Source organism: Anomalospiza imberbis, chromosome 15 (genome assembly GCF_031753505.1).
Source record: "Anomalospiza imberbis isolate Cuckoo-Finch-1a 21T00152 chromosome 15, ASM3175350v1, whole genome shotgun sequence".
Taxonomy (NCBI): Eukaryota; Metazoa; Chordata; class Aves; order Passeriformes; family Viduidae; genus Anomalospiza; species Anomalospiza imberbis.
Window position 1 is genome coordinate 14,471,384 of NC_089695.1, and position 19,649 is coordinate 14,491,032.

At 43.3% G+C, this 19,649-nt stretch overlaps 1 long non-coding RNA gene across 7 annotated transcripts in view; it reads left to right on the plus strand.

Annotated features, from left to right (window-relative positions):
• Positions 1-3,602: 3,602 nt before the first annotated feature.
• The window catches only part of LOC137483155 (uncharacterized), a 29,073-nt gene continuing 13,026 nt past the window's right edge, over positions 3,603-19,649 (plus strand). For 2 of the 7 annotated variants that reach the window (XR_011004368.1, XR_011004369.1), the window contains exon 1: positions 4,252-4,388. This is a non-coding gene — a long non-coding RNA (uncharacterized lncRNA). Of the gene's footprint in view, positions 4,389-5,937; positions 5,991-7,610; positions 7,967-19,649 lie in introns of those variants that run through there. The other 5 variants (XR_011004373.1, XR_011004372.1, XR_011004367.1 and 2 more) reach the window with 5 other exon arrangements.

Consider the following 19,649-nt stretch of genomic DNA (forward strand, 5'->3'; position numbering starts at 1 on the left):
ACCCAAGATGTGGGGACATGAGAAAACTGTTGAACTGTGACTTGGGTGGGTGTAGGTCCTGCTATCTACTGCTTCCCCACATGTCTTCTTGCTTTCACACAGAAAAATTATTATATTCTTTCAGTGAAGAATGACCCCTATTACACTTAAAATAAATTGCAGCATTGTCTGGAAATATTTAAGCTGAATCTCTCTCACTCTTGTAAGAGCAGAACACCCACAACCAAGGAAGGGAGGCTGGGCTGTTCCAACACTGAACTCAGCCTTGCAGATGTCTGTCACCTGTTTCTAAGGAAATGTGCAAGTGTTTGGGAAAGAGCTGGGCTTCTTTGTTATTGTGGGAATCTGAAACCACTCTGAACTTTGCCCTTCTATCCCCTTTCCAAATTTTTTTCTCTTTCTTATTTTTTTGGTTTTTTTTTTTTTTTTTGTTTTTTTTTACAGAATAAAAATTGTTGGGCTCATACTCCACTAACTGGTTTGCATTAAGGACTTTTTTCCTGCAAAATGCCAAGTGCTCTTAACTCCTGCCCAAAACAAAGCTGCTCATCACCTTGCCAGAACTGAGCTGTAAGATTTGGGCCACAAGCTAGAAAGTCGATCTCCAGTTGGTGTTAACTGATCCCTTCAGCCAACGCCCCAACTCCTGGCTAGGCAAGGCTGTCACTCAGCATCACACATGGAATTAATCCATAAACCCATACTGTACCTGCAGCAGCTTTTCTGTTCCTGGGGCCCACACCTCTTGTCCTACTAGGCAGACAGCTGGGCAGGGAAGAAATGAAATAGTTTGTCTTCTATCTGCTGATGGGAGCTGCTAAACACAAAGCTATTTGGCCCTCAGAGAAAGGCAGAAGCTGGATGTCTGCAAAACAGAAGGGGAAACCTCCTGGCCTGGGTCTGGCCCTCATTTTCTTTCTGAACAGCCCAGAGCTTGTTTATTCCCCTTCTACCTTCCAGCTACTGCATGGGATTCCTTACTGCACTCCATCACCAAAATCCTGTAATCTTGTGCCTTCACCCTCTACCTTGCCAGCTCACTGTGCCTCTCAGGAATATGAATAACAGAAAGCCTGAGCAAGAAGAAAGCATGGCATGATGCTTGTCAGGAGGAATCTTCCCAGCCTGGTGGCATTGCTGTGTAGGAGTCTGTCCTCCACCCCAGCACAATCCTGACTTGGGTAAACTTCCTTCCAGCTCCAGACTGTGTGGGCAGAGCTCAAGTGGCTCCACTTCTCTATGGGAAAAAAACACACTGCAGAGTGGGATGTTTTACAGGAGAGGTGTGCCACGTCTGGCACAACCTCACCAGGACCAAATTGAATAAATCAAGATCAGCATGAAGAGGATCATCCAGCTGCTGTGTTGGGTGGGACTGCCAGCTGAGATCATTCTGGACCCAGAAGCAGGTTTGTGTCCCTGCTAACAAAGGAGGTATGGGCTTGCTTGGAGTCAAAGCCAACCCACCTCTTACTCAGTGAAATGTTTTGGTCTTAGAAACCACCTTGAAGAGGGTGTAAATAATGTACATCTTTGTATTTCATGTAATAAAATGGTTTCTGGTCAGCTAACCAGTCAGTTAAGGATTACACTCCCACCCCTATTCATGATTAATCAGATGTCAGGATGTATGTGCTCTCCCAGCATATCATCCCATGGCAAGCAGCAGCACTTTTACAAATGTAGAAAGAAAGAAAAAAAAAAGAAACAATAATAGGAAAAAGAATTATTTTTATGTGTACTTGTGTTAAGACATATTTTTCCACTCAGTAATTTGAAAAAAATAACCATCTGGAAAAAATCATATTATGGACAAGGCGTGTCATGACATTTATAGCAAATATTTTTGCTCTTAGTATCAAAACCAGCTCTTTGCTCTATCAAGGGCTGAATATTCATATACACATAAATGTTCAGTAAATAAAAGGGCCTCTGCAGAAACTCAGAGCTGGGTGATCTTGTGCTCTCAGCATTCACATTCCCATTTGTTTATACTTCTTTGAAACCCATGTTTTTTACATCTCAGATGTGAGTGCCTGTAGTTCCTTCCCCTCTGCCCCTTTGGTGTCAGGAGAATGACAATAAACGGCCCTACTGTGGAAGAAGTCCTGATGTAAGAAAAGGTATCAGGAGGCTACGAGGTCATGGGCATAAATGAGGCAAACTTTCCAAAGAAATCACCAGGATAATTTATAATCATGGGCAACCTTGTTCAGTCAGAAGAAGTAATAAAATGTGTGCATCGTGCACCAGGTTCTGAGAGGGAGCAGAGGAAGAAACCCAAGAGCATCTCTCGTTTTCTAAACAGGATGGAGCCTCCCAGTAAAGCTGTTGGCCCTCTGGCAGTAGTGCTTGGGGTAGGAGCATAGCTCTCCTCTCTTTGAGACTCTTTTGGGACTTTCCTGAGATAAAATAACTTTTTCCCAGGCTCAGCACTTGCTTTATGTCTGAGTTTGAAGGTGAAGGTGTGGTTTGCATGAGGTGTGAGCCTTGACAGGGTCTCTTCACAGAGGCAGGCTGCATGTCCTGCACCCACCTTGGGTTCTCTGCAGCCTGTGCAGCCATGGGCTGGTGTCTCTGTTGGGGCACTGGAGCACATTCCCAGGATGCTGCAGTACCCAGTATCCCTGAGGTACCTGCATCCATCTCCAAAGGGGCAGCTCTGGGGGTAATGTTTCCATGAGGACCATGTCCTGAAAAGGTGAGTGGAAGTGAGGTGCCTGCACCTGGGTGGGGGTGGCAGCAGGAAATGAAGGTGTTGGTTTGCAGAATGGTGACACTGACAGCCAGAAATTCCCAGGGTGTGGGTGTTTGGATGCACAAGCTTCCCTGAGGCCAGTCTCTGCCTGTTGAGATGTTGTGGGCTGTGATGCCCAATACCACTTGTAATTCCAATTACCACCTCTACTGCAAACTCACATCCATTATAGGTTTCAAATGTCCCTCTAAAAAGATAACTTAAGATATTAATTAAAACTACAGGAAATATCAGGTAGCACTGATATTTATATATTTATTTATTGCATTTATTATGCAGTAATTAAAATCTAGAAGAAAAAAAGTAATTCTTCCTTTGTTTTGTGAGGATTTTGAACACAACCTGCTATTTAACATGAAACAGGCACTTAGCAAATAATATAACTATTTTAAAATATATTTGCCCTTTAGCATATTACAAGCCCTGTCTCCTGAGGTGCCTCCACAAAGCAAGGGAGTAGCAGACAAGTTGATGTTTAAGCCCAGGCTTAGAAACCCTGAGTGTACCAAAATCTCCTTGAAGTGGTAACGTGGTAATTCTTAATCTCAGCATGATACCCCTTTGACATAAAGGAACAGTGATTCTTTCTCTGCGAGGAGGGTCAGTGGAAATGAATCTTCTTAACAAAAATCGATATCCCAAAATTTGAAATCATTTGATGCAACTATCTGCAATTCACCTTGCTTATTAACAGGCCCAGCCAATCAGTTCCATGTGCTCCCTGTTGCTAAGTTGCCTCCATAAACAAATTGATTAATTGATTTTTTTTTCCCCCACAAGACCTTTTAGTGTATAAGCAGGTCAGGCAGCTATGATTTCATTTTGCTCATCTACCCGGCATTGGCTTTGTAAATCAGTTTGGAATCTGGTTCTTCATGTCAAAGGTCAGCAGTGTCACCTGCGAGCTCAGATGGAGAAGTGGATCTACAGAGAAACTTCATCTCTCTGGGAAGATGGGGAGAGAGTGGGACTGGGTTTCAATGGCAGAGTGGAAACCATCTCCTCTGGCCCCGAATTTGGAGCATCTGACACAGAGCCTGTACCTGCAGCTTCAGGTCTAGGTTAAAATGGAAAAACCCCTAAGAAACAAAAGTCTGGTTTTAATTTGGCTTTTTCTTCCAGCTGTTTCTGAGTGAGGTCTTGACTGAAAATCTATTTGAACAGGCTAATATTAACCTGCTTCCATGATTTGATGCCAGATCGTAGTGAGAACAATGTCTCAGATTTGAGAGATGTCACGTTTGGCCCTAGGCCTCTGTTTGCTATTAAATTTGTGTTTCATATCACCTCTAAAGAAAGGCTGCCTTTGCAGCTGGTCCTGGCTGCCCTGTTCTGCTCGAGAATCCACCATGGTGTTTTTGAAATTAACACTAAAAAAAAAAAATTAAAAATTAAAAAAATTTAAAGACCATGGGCAGAAGAGGAAACCTTGAGTCTTCACTGGGCCAGCAGTAAGAAAGAAGTCCCAAAGACTCTGGAGGGAAGGAAACCAGGAGGGAAGAAAGAGCCACAGCTGCCTGTTATTCCTATTGATGCAGAGTGGTGCAGGCTGGTTGCAGGCAACTCCTTTATAACTTCCTTTTTTAGAGACCCAATTTCTCTTCCTGGCTTTCTACCCTACACTTGAGAGGTAAGACAAACATCTTGCTGAATGGCTTTGGAGGCTTGTTACGAGTAGCAGAACATTTAACTCCTCAACAAAGTTTTGCTGGACTGCTGTTTATATATTTACTTAATTAGTTGTAGTTGGATTGAATTGATCCCTAGCCTTAGAGCTGAATGGGAAATATCCTTGTGTGAGGAATATAACTTGTGTGAGGAGAGATGTTTGCAGGACCACTGCAAATGGCAAGTGCTACCCTGGAGGTGTGTGAATGTTATTGTTTGGAAATTGTTAATGAGGGAACAGGTTAACAGAAATTGATGATATTTTAGGAGATGGCAAGATGGCCTTGTGTCTACTGGGTGTCCTAGGGAAGAGATCAAACCCGGAATGTTCCAGCCAGAATATGGAATGCTTTTCATTGTCAAAAGGTGTCTTTCCTGAGTCTGGCAACACATTTCAAACTGTGTATCCAGTGGGTATTTAGGTATATAAAAGCAGTAATTTCAAAGTATGAATATTTGAAATACTGACATTTCAGATATTTTTTTCATTTCTGTCTTCCTACACCCCAAATAGCCAAGGTAGTCAGAGAATGTAATAACTCACAGAACTTTCTGGAATGGGTCCCTCTGAACCTCCATAATTTTTACCTCTTAAAATTGTGGACTTGGTGTTGTGTTTTCTTTTCTTTTCCCCTTTTTTTTTTTTTTTTTTTTTTTAATCTTTTCACAATTATTCAACTGGTTGCAAACTGAAAAATAGCAGAAAGGTAACTGAAAAAAAAGACAGGAAAAATGAAAGGGAAAAAAAAGTGGTGCAATATCAGTGATTCCATCACACTCAGTGGCAAAACCTAGAGGAGAAGAAAACAGAAGAAAAAAAAAGGCTTAAAAATTACCCCAGATATTTTAAAGTGAAAAGTTTTGGAAGGACAAAACCTGGTGTTTTTTAAGTTTTTCTTTTTCTATTTGTTTAAATCAGTTCCACAGTTATCAATAGTGTTAGAGTTAAGAGCTTAAAAATGTAGCGTTTTAAACAGAAGCCTTCTCCAAAAGGGATTTGTGCTCTTTGGTAGAGAAAATCTGATGCTTTTTGGGAGCCAAGTTTTGAACTGGGCTTTGGGTTGAAGTCTAAAAATTTTGCAAACGTTGTTTCTGTCGATTTTATTTGCAAAAACATTACAAAACTAGCTGCTCCAATGAATTGTTGGTCCTTTTCCCATTTTAGATTAGATGCAAAACCAGAACACTGGTGGCTAATTCAGACCCTGGGATTTGTTCCTGAACTTATCCCAAAATTTAGAAGCATTAATCTTCATGATTTTGACTCTTACCTATCTCCAGTCAAAATATGTTCTGCATGACTTCATCACTTTGCTAAGTGAATTGAAGGCAGTTAATTGCTTGTTTGTTTCTTTAGTCTCAAAGTAATTAAATGTTAATTCTCTCCAAAGCTGAAACAGTACTCTGAAGCAGAAAAAATTAAGTTTTTTTAATTGCTACCAAGGGTTTTGTTGTTGATCCTAACAATAGAATTCAAGGTGATCCAAGGTAATAAGGCCTCTTCTCAATAGATTTCAGGTCTCAGCAAACATTAATTGAATACCTGCGGCTGATTTTGCTTGGGGTAGGGTTAATTTTCTTCATAGTAGTTGGTCTGGAGCTGTGTTTTGGATTTGTCCTAGAAGCAGTGTGGATAATTCAGGTCCATTTTCATGACTGCTGATCAGGGCTTACACAGAGGAAGGAACGGGGGGGACACAGCCAGGACAGCTGACCCCGACTGACCCCAGGGATGTCTCAGACCATGTGGTGTCATTCTCAGCATATAAAGCTGAGTAAGAAGGAGAAACGGGACATTTGGAGTGACGGTGTTTGTCTTTCCAAGTCCCCATAACAGTGTTTTGTGGGCCTCTGGGGTTAAACCATGACAATACCTCACCTAAGAAACAAAACAGGCTAAAACTCATGTGCTATGGTGGATATTAGAATTACATCAGCTTTAAATGTAGGGAAATGAGAGCATAACATTGCCAAGGTACACCTCCGAGCATTGGTCTGTGCATCCTTCCAGCCAGCAGGGTAAGAAGGGTGTGCAATGGTCCTGGGACTGGTGCTGGTGCTTCCTTTGCCCTCAGCCAGGACCACGGTGGAACCTCAGAGGTGCTCTGGATCCCACCAGCTGGGACAGCCCTGGGTTGTGTCCCATTTCAAACAGCTAAATGGCCCCACAGCAGAATGCCGTGAAGAGTGACAGGCCCGTGTATATTTAGAAGTAGGAAAAGATCTTCCTATTTCCATCCATGGCCTCCCCTGGTACTTGCTAATTTTTTGCTTTGTCTCTCTCGTCTTGCCACTTTGACTCTTATATACATTTCTTCACTGTACTAAACATTCCTTTTATACATCAGAGAAAGGAGCCTTAAAAGATCCCTTCAAATGCCAGAACCCTAGCAACAGTGGGGAAATGTGCTGTGACATTCAAGTTTGGGCATGTTTTTCCTTTGACTGCCACTTTCAATCTCTAGAGGAAAGAGGGACCTTTTAATATGGGTCTTGTTGAGTGTTCATTTTCTTTTCAGAGGTAGGGCACTAACTCTGCCATCCCCAGGAGTGTGCGACCTCTATCCTTCAAAAAATATGACAGACAAAAACACCCATCATCATTAATCTTAAACTTTATCTCTGATTAGTGCAACAACAAAACAACCTTTTCTTATGCCACTGGTTGACATGCTGGACACATGTCAGGAAGATATGAGCCATCCATATCTTATCTTGCATTAAGAAGAGTTATCCAGAAATGTACCTTCATTACTGCGACAGCCACGTCAAAAAGAATCGATTTATTGTCAACACGTCCGAGCTAACCATGTTAATGGACTCTTCAAACATCTTCTCCTTCTCATTTGTTTCCTACATGCCCATCAAAGAGACAAAGCGAGATGGTTGCCAAGCTCTGGGGAGTGGTGTGTGTGTTCAGAGAGTCCATGGCTGCTGCTTGGGCTGCCTGTAATGAAGTGAGATGGGGATGCAGGAAGAGGAAATCAGAAGAGGCTTCTCTAACACTAGGAGAGACTTAAAGAAGAACTTCAGCTTCCTCTGCTGCTGTATTTCCTCCAACTTTAACAGTTCTTTTGGGAATTACTTAGCAATGAAGTTGGTTACTCCATTAGTTAGCAATATCTGGAAAGGATTTACCTGCATTTCACCTCTGTGTATTTACTTGTGGCTCTCTCTGATGCAGCCAAAGGCTTGAACCGGTGGTGCTCAGCACTGCTGTGAAGGAGAGATGTCCTCTGGAGCTGTCAGAAGGTGAATGTTTGATATTGGGCAGAAGTGTTTTCTCTGTTGTATCTTTGCCAAGTCAGTCACTGGGAAACCTATTCTGAGAAAGACTCTGCATTCCTGCTATGAATGAACTCTCCTTTTGCCAAAGTATGACTGGCTGTCTGGTGCTAATCAGTGGTAACAGGATGACCTTTGCGAGTGAATAGAGCAAAAGGCAATTTGTCTTATAGAACTTGTACAACTGTTTTGTTTAATGAAACAACATGATTATAATCTTCCCACAAAGGCACATAAACAATTAGAGTAAATCTCCCTCACATGTTGCTAGGTGTTTACATAACTCATCCTTCTCTCTTATCAAATAATGTGTACAATGCACTCCTGACTCTGGCAGGGCTTGGATCGTGTAAGCTTAATCAGACCTGATAAACAAATGTGTTTCCTATAATGCTGGAAGAGCAACAGCACAAGTCAGCACACATTTATTTATGCACTCAGGTTCTGTTTTGAAAGACTCCCAGTCCACCCGTGTGTAGTATTTAAAGAACCAGAGGGAACGCACAAATGGATGCCATTACCAAGGGCATTGATATTACTCTCTTGGTGCTGCTATATTCTTCAAGATATCAGTTTTTGGGCTGAGTTTATTATTTGAAAGAGTATTGAGAGGGCCAGGTTGCTGGTACTTATTTATTTCAAATTAAAGATATCACAGAACTAATTGTTGGCAAGCATTTACTAAGCATATACCAAAGAGGGCACAAGAAGATTTCTGTTACCTACTTCAGCACTGCCCTGCTTGTCTGATCTTGGTTTATTCAAATGTCATTTCACAGAATGATCAAACTGCTCATAGAACCCTAAGGTCTATGTCTTAAATGTTTTCTTTTTCTCTCTCTCTTTTTTTTTTTTTTCTTCTTCCCAATTTATGTGGGGAAACTACAGAAAAACTTTCAGTGCACAGGAAAAGTGCGTTAATGTGCCAACATCAAGTGAATTCCACAAGTCTTCTATTCATTAAACTCCCTCTTCCTCCACATGTAATTTATGTCAATTCAGTTATGCTCCTCCAGGGTGTGCTACTAAAAGAAAAAAGAAACAGGTATTTAGCCAAAAAGAGGTGTTTTGGGCTCCAGAAATCAACTTGCACCTACTGACAAAGGAGAAACAGACATGTTTTGCCAAGAAACAAATAACCAGGCCTATTTTTTTTTAGTGAGAGGTATAACATTTACAGTTGGAAGGTATAACATTTACATTGTTCTGTAGTGATTTCCCTTTACTAACACATATACAAAACAAACAAACCCCAGCCCTTCCCCTGTGGTGACCTTGCACATACATGACCCTGCTCTAATACCTTGTGGTGACTTCGTGCCTGTCGAGGACTGTTTGGTGACGAATCTGACCCAGACCTTGGGCCTGAACACAGCCCTGCAGCTGGGAGTCATTAACTCTGCGCCCAGGTTTTGACTTGGGCTCCTGGAAACTGAAGCTGACTATTGGATAGTGTGAGAGAGACCGAGTCCAGAACTCTTAGCCAAATACACTAATGTTACAAACAAAGGGCTAAATTACTTCTGTTCATGGAAAAGTACTTTCACTGGGAGCAAAACTCCGATTCCTGCTCCCCCTCTCCTCTGGTTCTGGTCCCCTCCCCAAAACCAGCCGAGTCCTTGAAGCCTCAGATTTGGGGGCAGGGGAGAGCCTGTGAGGTTGGCTTGCTGGGAGAGATCAGGTTGCACAGTGCCCTTTGTGAGATTCTCTAAGTTAATTATGCTAATTGGAGCCCTGAGATTCCTCTAACATGCCATGTTAGATGTTTCCTTCCCCTTTGGCAGAGCCAGGATGATTGCTGTACAAGGCCCTCTGTGGCTGTAGGGATGCAGGAGCAGATGAAGGCTCAAGGAGAGAGAACAGCTGCTGGTCCATCTTGTGATAGGGGGCAAGGAGAAGATGTGCCATGAGAATATCAGAGCCTGTTTTCTGAGGTCCTAGCTGAATCCTTGTTACTTCCCTCCATAAATTCTGGCAGGCACTAAAGCCTCATCTATAAAAGAAAGTGAGAGACAGAGAAGCTCTAAAGACAGGCTCTGAGTGGGTGGGAGACTTGATTAATTGCATTGTCAGACAAAAAGAGAAGGACATATTTTAAAGTAGCAGCAAGACCTTTCCACTGAAATAAAGTAATTCTTAAATCTGCTCTGCTACACAGGCATTAATCTCAAGTCCCTCCTAGAAAGCCAGTGGAGGTGATGAGGGTTGGCAAGGGGAAAGTGAGAACAAGGTCTGCCCTCTAAGTATCGAGAGAAACAGGGTGAAGGAAAGGAATGATGTCCCTTTCTCTGGGGCATTTAATTGACTGGCATTTGGATAAACCCCTCGTGCTGGAGCGACCTGCCCTACTCCATCCTCTACAGCCTCTGCTATTTATGCTCTGGGTGCTCATTCCACTCGTGCCACTGTACAAAAAACACTTGTAACTAAATCTGTAACTCGGAGAACTCCTGAGCTTTTTATTTATGGTCTTAGTATTTGGAAGATTCTTGTAAAAATTATCAGGGAGTGCTAATCGTTCGGAATTGTCTTCTCAATGAATTTCTTTTAGGGGAGCTCTGATGCAGAGCATAAGGGAAACTATATGGAAAAAAAATTAACTGTGGGGGTCGCAGTGCCCCTCCATTCCCATTCCATAAACAGCTACTAAAAGGACAAGAGAGAAAAATCCTTTTTTACTTTTACTAGTTGTGTCATCAGAAGTCCCATTTCTAATCACTCATGAGAGGAACTAAGGAGTAACGCCTTGTAATATTTAGCAATTTATAGAGCTGGAGACAGTGAAAGCATTTACTGTTAATGGGGAGCATCATTTGCAACAATTGTCTGCACTTTGAGAAGTTATATGAGTAAAGCTCACTCAACAGCAAATCCCATTCCAGTGTAAACTCTGGAGCAGACTGTTGAAGAGTAAAAATACACTATGGGAGGAAGAAATGTGTTTAATTTCCAAAAACCTTACCCAAACATGTACAGCTTAAGAGGTTAGAGTCCTTTATAGTTGAAATTCTATTTACCTTACTAAGGTGCTCTGGTTTTAATTTCCTTTTGATGCTTTTAAGACAAAGCTGGAGATAAACAAGCATGGCTCTGACATCACTGGTGTCAATGGGAATTGCTTCATTCACTTCAGAAGACTTTGGTGTTAAACTAAAATGAAGAGATCCAAACTGGGATGAAATCTATAGCCTGCTGATGCCAGTGGAAACACAGACACCAATTTTAATGATTTTTGAACCAGACTCTGATGAAGTTTGACTCCATGGCTTGGTGGCGTTAAACACATTTGCTCAGTCTTGGGGATCAAACCTTAAAACTATGCTCAGGAGGAAAACATGCATTGAATGAAAGTCCAATCATCATCAGACAAACCAAACTCCTTAGATTTCAACTGAATTAATCCAAATTGATGGAGAGTCAGTTTGGCCAAATATCTGACCAGCACTTGCCCCTTCAATAACTATTTATTAAAATGCAGTCCCCAGACTGAGTTTCTGGTTATTGAGATGCAGGTTCAGGATGGGCTGATGACATGGTATGTACTGTACATGCTGAAGAAAGTGCACAAAAGTGCTCTCCTTTAGCTGTTAATCAGCTTACCACTTTTTGCATGGAAAATGCTATATTCTGGACTGTGATCCTGGCAAACAACCAAAGGGGAAGTGGATTTTCAAATGCTTATATTATTAATCTTTACATATCGCCTCACTAGGGCTCCAGGTGCTGAGTGGTTTATAACACTCTAAATTGTAATCATGGATAATTTTTAATCCTGTGCATACATTCCATGCAGCTGAATGGGGATCTCACAGTAAAATGAAGAGCTGCCTACCAGATCTGTTCCTTGTCTCTGGCACAGCAGCACAAAGGAAATTTCCTGCTAACCCATCAAGTCCTTGAATGATTTGTAAAATACCATAAGAGTCTGAGAGCATTTAAAAGGAGGAGGAAGGTAGAGAATTGCACGTTCCTGCCCCTGGCACATCAGCTAAGTGGGATCTAATCCAACCACCCCCTGTAGTTAAATGAAGAACTTGACTAATTTTTGGATCAAACCCAGGTAGTGCACTGCCTCACATTAACAGCAGTTCCACTTATCTTTGAGTTGGATTTTCCTGACTTTGTTTCTCTGCAGATAGTTCTTTGCTCAAGGCTGGAGGATTTGCAGGCCAACGATATTTGAGTTTTTCACCGTTATCTCCATGTTTCAGGCACATTTTTACAATGAACTTAGGGGTGCTGCATTGTGACAATGAGTTTATTCAGTTGGCACAAGAGATATTTATCAAAGGCTTCAGCTCACCCTCTTTTCAACATTTATTAACTCAGGGGTACGAGGTGCAGACCTGATTCACCTATTGACTGTGGCTTCCTTCCAGCAGACAGTAGTGGTATAAGTGATGGGCTTTTTTAGATTACAGAAAGGACTGGATATAGGTCTATCTGAGCGAGGAATGAGTGTTGGAGGTAGTGGGATGGGGCTGGCAGCTGGCAGGGTTTGGGGAGATGGGGGAGAATTTCATTACAAATTGAATTTTAAGAGGATCTATGTGATAAAAGGAGGCCTCCTAATGGAGGTTAGTGCTCGTTCCCTGTGAAAAGCCATCAAGGTTTGGATGGCTGGCATTTCTAATTCTGTTAAGTGTCAAAATCGATGCTTGATGGGTCTGTGGGAGCCAGGCAATGGGCAGCCTGTGCTAACAAACCAATCTGGGACAAGAAAGGGACGAGGCAGGGACTTCCCAGAATAAGAGTGAGATGTCTCTTGAAATTTAATTTGTTTAATAAGGTTTTAAAAGCATTTAAAAAAAATTAAATAACAGGGCCATTTCTACCCTCCTCCTAAAATAAACCTCGAGCTTCGTTTGCAGTTTTCCACTTGTAAGCAACACATGTAAGCAAAGGCCTGTTGTTGCAACCCTGGAATGCTCCCAAGCAAATGATGCTCCTTTATTGAAAGCAAATGAAGAAAAAAGAGACTCTGTCAAGGGGAGAGAACAGTTTAATTGGATTAAAACCTATGAGCATGTACAGTAGGGGAGGAGAGAGCTCCTCTATCCCTGATTCCTGTGGAGAAGGCAAGGAGATTACCGGGGGGGTGAAGTGAGATCTGTGCCATGCAGCATAAGCAGCCATCCAAAGGCTGGAGTTAGCCAGCACCAGGGCCCCAGAGGAATTGCTGGTTCTTTTGGGGTGGCTGGGGAGTTCTCCCTGGAAAAGGGTGACTGGCAGTGCTCATTAGAGGGAGTGCAGCTCTCCTCTGGCCCTGAATGCAAATTAAGGAGCAATATTTGTGCTCGTGGTTCATAAGCAGTCAAGTGGTTTGTCCAAAATACATTTTGTTTTTCCTCTAAAGGGGCAGACTAGATTTGCGCCTCAGATTTTTTTATGCATTTTAAATGACTCGCTCCAGCCCTGGTCTTTCATCCCCAGACTGTTATTGAAAAGAACTCTGAGTTTTGAATTCCTTTTCATGGGCTCTTGAGGAAGCAGGAACTTTGCAGGGGAAGGCACAGCTCTGCTGCACAGCCAACTTGGGAGGATGTAGAAAGTAATTTGTTGGGATGTGCTGGGGATAAAACTTGGACAGAGAGGATCTTTGCAAACTCAGTCTTACTGCAAGGCCACAACTAATGATGGTCCATGATCAAACCAAAATATTCCTGGGCTCTCAAGCTGATATCCTAATTCTAGACCAAAATTTCTGAAGGACTCAACGACCTGGATGCTCCTCTCAGCACTGAGGAAATGTGGGTCCTTAGCCATTTCTGGAATAACTCTTGGAACACAGGGGGAGCCACACCAACGTTACACTTCTAAAGCCCAAATCTTAGTGTAAATTGAAATTTTGAGGCCTGGGATGTGGCTGCTGCCCCTCATCTCCCCACTGCCACCAGAAGGGATGGAGGGTGAAACTGGGCCAGGTAATTGCATATCGAGGCAGGGACAGGGAAGCGAGGAAGTTTTCCAGGCTGGGTTGGGGGAAGGGGCTTTGATTTGAATACGAAGAAGCATTTGGAGCCAAACCAGCAGCAGATTGTGGTACCTTCTTAATTCTGTGAGCCACACATGAATGACCTTTTTGTCTGCCTCCTCCTGCCTGCAGTGGGGGGCTCCCCCCCTGCCCTTCCCCACCGCACACACTCATTGATAATATACATGTGCTAAATAGGATTAACTCTCCCTCATCTGCATGAGTTGTTTCTCTCCCTTGGCCACTCTGCCCGGCTTCCCCCTCTCCTCTCCCGCTCCCTGCAGCCCCCCAGCTCCTTCTGGAGCTCCATGTGGGCCTTGTGTGGAGTTTAGCTGGCTCATTGTAGGGCAGCTGGTAATGGGAGCGGGGCTGAAAAGCCGGCTGTCAGGCTCAGTGCTCGGGAAGAATAGGCGGGCGTCTGCTCCGCAGCTTTCCCTTTGATAGAGGAGGATAATCCCTGCTATGAGAAGGCTGAGTCAAATGGAAAGGGAGAGTGAGCCCAGCGCCCTCCCACAGCCCCGGAGCAGCACAAATTGCAAATCCCGGGATTTGAGTGGAGACGGCTCATCCCGCTAAGCACCTTGTGATGAATCCATTTCATCCTGGAGATGGAGGGAGGCAGGGCAGCCGCTGTCTAGAGGAGAAGTGCCCTTTTTGCAGCCTGAGCAGAGAGCTGGGAATAGCTCATTTCCCTCCAGGGTATGGGACAAGGTGCAGGACTGTGCCCCTTCCACTCGTGTTTTGCCTGGGAGCAATCCCAGCTGCCACAGGCAATGAGCAGTGAGGGGACCCTGGGAGATGAACTCGCCCAGCACGGCCAGGATCAGACCTCCCAGGCTTCCTCTCCATCAGCAACCATCCCATTCTTCAAATTGGGAAACCATTGCGGGGACTGGGTGTGGGTCTGGGATGTGGGGAGCGAGTCCTAAGGAAGGTGGACTTGTGTCTGAGAGGCTCCTGCAGCTGGTTTAGGAAGTGGGTGTGAGACTCTCACAGTGGGAGAAACATCACTGCAGAGATGGGAAATGGTTATTTGAATACCAGTCCCAGCGTGCCAGCTGTGATGGTTTATTGATCCAGTTAGGGAGTTGCCTTAGGAGACAAAACCCCTGGTTCAAAGTGCCCTCTCCAGCTCAAGTAATCTGGAAACTTGAATTCCCATAGTTCAGGTAGAGGCTTTACCCTCAATCAGGGCAGTGTTGGGGTGTCTCTGGCCATATCTCACTTTCTGCAAAATAGTTCTTGATTTTGAGATGTTCATCTGTCAAGAACTGGTGACTTAAAATTCACTTAGAGAGAAGCCTTTTTCTCTTCTGCATGTAAGTTTTATGGGTCTGGCATTCCCTTGCGTGTACCCAGAGGTTTAAAACAATGTTCAGGCAGGATGTTAAATAATTTTATTCACTGATGTTTACAAAAATCCATGGTTTAGGATGTGGGCCAAGTATTACCATGCTGCTCGGTAACACCCATGGCCCACTGAGAGAAGAGGATGAGGCAGAGCCAGGACAAGAAACAAGAAATATAAACCAGTGAGAAGCGAGCAGGGTTTTTTAGCTGAAGTTTGCATTTCTTTTGTATATTATGTTAAATCTACTCTTGATCAAGCCAAGAGTGGCTTATCCACTCTTGGTGCATTCAGTCCTTCAGATGTGCTGAGTTTAGCTCCAGATTTAACGCTTTGTTCCCCCTCATTCTCCAATGCTGAATATTTACCTGTGCTCACTCAACTCTTTTGGTGCAAAAAAACTTCACGTTAATGTTTCCACAAAACCAGTTTCCTACAAGTTCCCTCTGCCTCCAACCAGCCTGGGAGGGCAATGGGAGAAAAGCAATGTTTCAGGGCTGCCATCCCACATGGGATCCTAAAATGGAGCAGCATAATAATCAAATGGGTGGCACAAACCAAGTGTTTGAGAACCTGGAAGGAACTCTTGTTTCCAATTCAGCTTTCAAAAGAGGCAAAAGGCCAAGGGCTTTCACATTATTTATTCCAACCCATTTTCCCATCCTTACTTGAGGCTCAAACAAAAGTGGCCCACGCTGAGCCCTGCAGATGGATTAGCAATCAAGCACGCAGCTGCACATACCTGGCACTGGAGTGTTCGTGCTAGCCAGCCTCCGAAGAGAAGATCTCATTTTTACTTTTTGGGTGCTGGAATGTGGGAGTGGGTGGAAGGGCCAGGATATGAGCAGCCTCCACAGATGTTTCACAAGAAGGAAGTGAATCTATAGTTTAGGCAGTCTGATTCACTTGAATCACCAGATTTGTTTTCTTGGAGAGTTTTTGAGTTTTGCTGGATTTTCTGGTGGAGGTTTGGGCTATAGCTTATTTTTTCAGAATTGATTTTCCTTTATCCCTTTGGGTAGTGTTTCTCTCTCTCTCAGGACTCTCCTGATCATATGGAAGTGAGTAGCTGACCTTGCTGCATGGGCAGTGAGAAATATGGCAGCTTGCCTCCAATGTAAAAGTCTTCATCATGTCACTGTCACTAACAGCTACATCTCTATCATCCTAGATAGACCTTGGAAGCCTTTCCCTAATTAATTTCAAAATGTTAATCATTATTCATAAGGACTGACCCATTGAATACCAGCTAAGTGTGACAGCTCAGTGTGTCACTGTTCTCTGTTAATCTAAGGGAACAGTCTGCTGGACAACAAATTCCCCTCCAAAGCAGCAGAGAGCTCAAAATACTGACAGCAGGTCAGGCAAAATTCGTAGGCTCTTTGGAACTGTGAGCTTAACTCCATTGAAAGGTTTGCACTGGAAACCTGGCCAATGGTGGGCTTGAAACCACACACCCCACACATGGCTCCACCTATACAAGGAGCACTGCAGAGGTTGCCAGAGTGAGTTGAGATTTGGGCTTTTTTCAAATGCAAACATTCAGGGAACAAGAAACAGAGTGAGCTGGAAACAAAAGGCCAGGGGCCGTATTTACCCCAGGAATGTGATGTTGAGGAGGGCAATGGGGGTCCATGATGAGGAGCTTTCTGCTGCTGTAGAAATGCCCAGCCCAGGAGGAATGCTTTGCCCCTCTCTGTGCTGAGCAAAGATCTTTCTCCACAAGCATTGCCTCAAGGTGCGCAGCCAAACCCCTGGCTTCGTGCATGTGCAGGTCAGCAGAACATTGCAGGGACGATGGTGCACGCCTGTGTGCACACACCAGGTTGTAAAAATCTGTGAAAGCCTTCCACAGAAAACTGATGGGCAGGCCTCCCTGTAATGCAAAGCAGCCTGTGGTCTGTTTGCACTTGGAAAGCTTGGAAATGGGAGTGAGGTCTGTGTTGGCACAGGGAAAATCCTGAATCCTCACAGCCAGCAGTGCTGGCAGCCGGAGATGATCATTGTCAATAATGCGCAGGAAGATTGTGCTCCATTGTTGCGGTTCATTATTAAATTACATAATTTTCATTTTTTCCATCCTTAAGCTTTACCACTTAAAATGGTTTGTCCTATGCAATCAAATGTGATCCTTGAGCCTGGGCTCAAAAACCCAATAACAATGAGCATTCTCTGGAATGGAAAAACAGAAAGAAAATAAAGGGACTCTATAGTAATTCACTTAAATATGTGTGTAGGATCTAACCAAGAGCCTGATACAAAAATACTGAGTGATCTGCATCCAGACCACCACTTTGAAGGCACAGATACAATATCTTGGTGCTAGGTCAGCCTGATCTCCTGACCCCAGGGAAAAATGCCTCTGGCGTAAAGTGGGGCAGCAGGCAGGATAATTTTCTCAAGGATTTTACTGGCTCTCTGATGAGAAATTTGATCACAATTTAAGCTCCCCAGTTTAGCATTTGCAATGGACTTCAAGTTTTGACATGGTGATTCCTGTGGCTCAGCTGAGGAGAGGCAATTTTTAAAGAGAAATTCGTGCAATTGCTTGTGATGATGTCAGTGAAAGCCAAGATGTGGATACTCAAATGTTATGAGTTCAAAACTGACAGAATGCTTAATTGGTATGATTGCTTTTATAACACACCAGGCAGCCATGGGGGAACTGAGCTGAGTATTAGAGAGCAGGAAAGAATCTGAACTGACAAGTAACAGCTTTGTCTAAGCCCAGTTATCCTATTTCACCAAGAATTAGTTGCTAATGGGTCCAAGTAAGTACTCAAATATTTTTTTTGAAATTTTCCTCATGCCAGCAGCTCTCTGTGGTACACATTCAAGTGTGCTGTGAAATGTTGCTGCAACTCATTGCCCTGAGACTTCAGCTAACCACCAGACTGCTGCACTCAATGCCTTTGGATGTTCTCCTTTTTGGATCCAGTTTGTGTTTGGTTTAATTTGTGGATTTAAATCCAACATCATGTCCTTCTCCCTCACTACGAATAACAGGTCTCACAGTGTCTGAGTTTGGATTTCCAGCCAAGGTTTGGTTTCTTGGCCCTGCTGTCCTTGTGTGCCAAGGCCTGAGCTGCAACCTGCCTTTTCCTGGTACTTTCTCTTGCCAGACTCTGGTTTGTGCTGGGCATTGGGAATTGCCTGGATTGTCTCCTTCCAGGACAAATCGGAACTGATGAAACCCAGCAATGTTGCATTAAAAACCAAACTGAAACAAAGATTTTTTTTTTTTTTTTTTTTTTTTGAGGTGCCCTGGACCAGTCTCTTTTAGTCAGGTAAAGATAACAGGAAATTTGTGTGTTGTCCCAAAAGCAACATCAGAGATTTTATGAGTTTGGGGGGTTTGTTTATCCTTTTTTGATCAGGGAAAACCCAAAATACCCAAAGTGGAGAGAGGAAGTGACAGTGTGAGCCCACACACACTGAGAGGAGGAAGCAGATTCACGATTTCAGCAGACCAAGCTGAAGGAAGGATTCACTTAAGCCCCAGTGATTCACGCTGGAAAAGTTGTTCTACTTTTTCAGCCTTTCTTCCCCCTCCCGCCTCCTTGTTTGGCTGTGTTGTGTTGCTCCTGGGACATCCAGGGTGACAATAAGGCAATTGTTCCTTCAGGAGCAGGCCTCAATGAAACAGTGCAGAAAAAGTGACAAGGCAAGAAAATATGACAAATATTCTGCACTTCAGTGCGGAGTACTGCCATTTCCTAGTGTGTATTCCTGAGAAGAAATATACCCATCAAGATATTTATTTCAAACAGGGGCTTGCCAGTTGTGTTTCTCCTCTTTCTGAGAATCTAAAGCTCAGATCTCTACCTTGCCTGCCCTGTAAGGAGCAAACACACCCAATATCAATTATGTTTTTAATCTCTAAGACCCAGTCTCCAAATGTGTTTGTGTCTGTGTATACACACGAACTGTTTTCCCTTTGTCTTCCTATCCAAAATGCAAAAGCATCTCAGATGTTGTGATTCCCCCAGGTTTTTCCCCCGTGGGAGGTTGGAAACATGTAACATTATCTTCTAGCTGCCTACTGCCAGTCTCTGAAATTAGCATTTCAGTGACTGAAAGGTAGTTAGTTTCCACACACACAAAAAAAAAAAAACAAAAAAAAAAGGAAAAAAAGAGAGAAAAAGGAGGGTTAGTACAAAGCTGACACTAATAGTAATAGGAGATGAGGCAGAGGTTACAGGACATGTTGGATTACTAAATGAAAACTGTGATTTTACCAGATGTGCTAATAGAACGATGAAAGGCGCTTTTACAAAATAAATTAACTCTTGGAGTTTTTGTAATTAGTGTGATTAGCTACCTCATTAAAAAAATGCCTCACAGGACAGGTTAACACAGAGTTAAAGGATAGCTCTTTTACTATCCTAAATCCAGGGTTTTTTTCCAAAGTGGTTTAGTTTTTATTTCTGGGATATTGTCCAGATGAACAAGGGCAGAGTAGGTGCTATTGGATGCAAAACTGAGGAACAGCCCAGACACTCCAGTCTAATGTTAATTAATGGAGTCTGTTATTTATGGCTGTCATGCCAACAAATCACTCGTTGCCCAAAAATTAATCACATCTCCTGTGTGGGGGTGCAGCCCAGGTGGCTTGC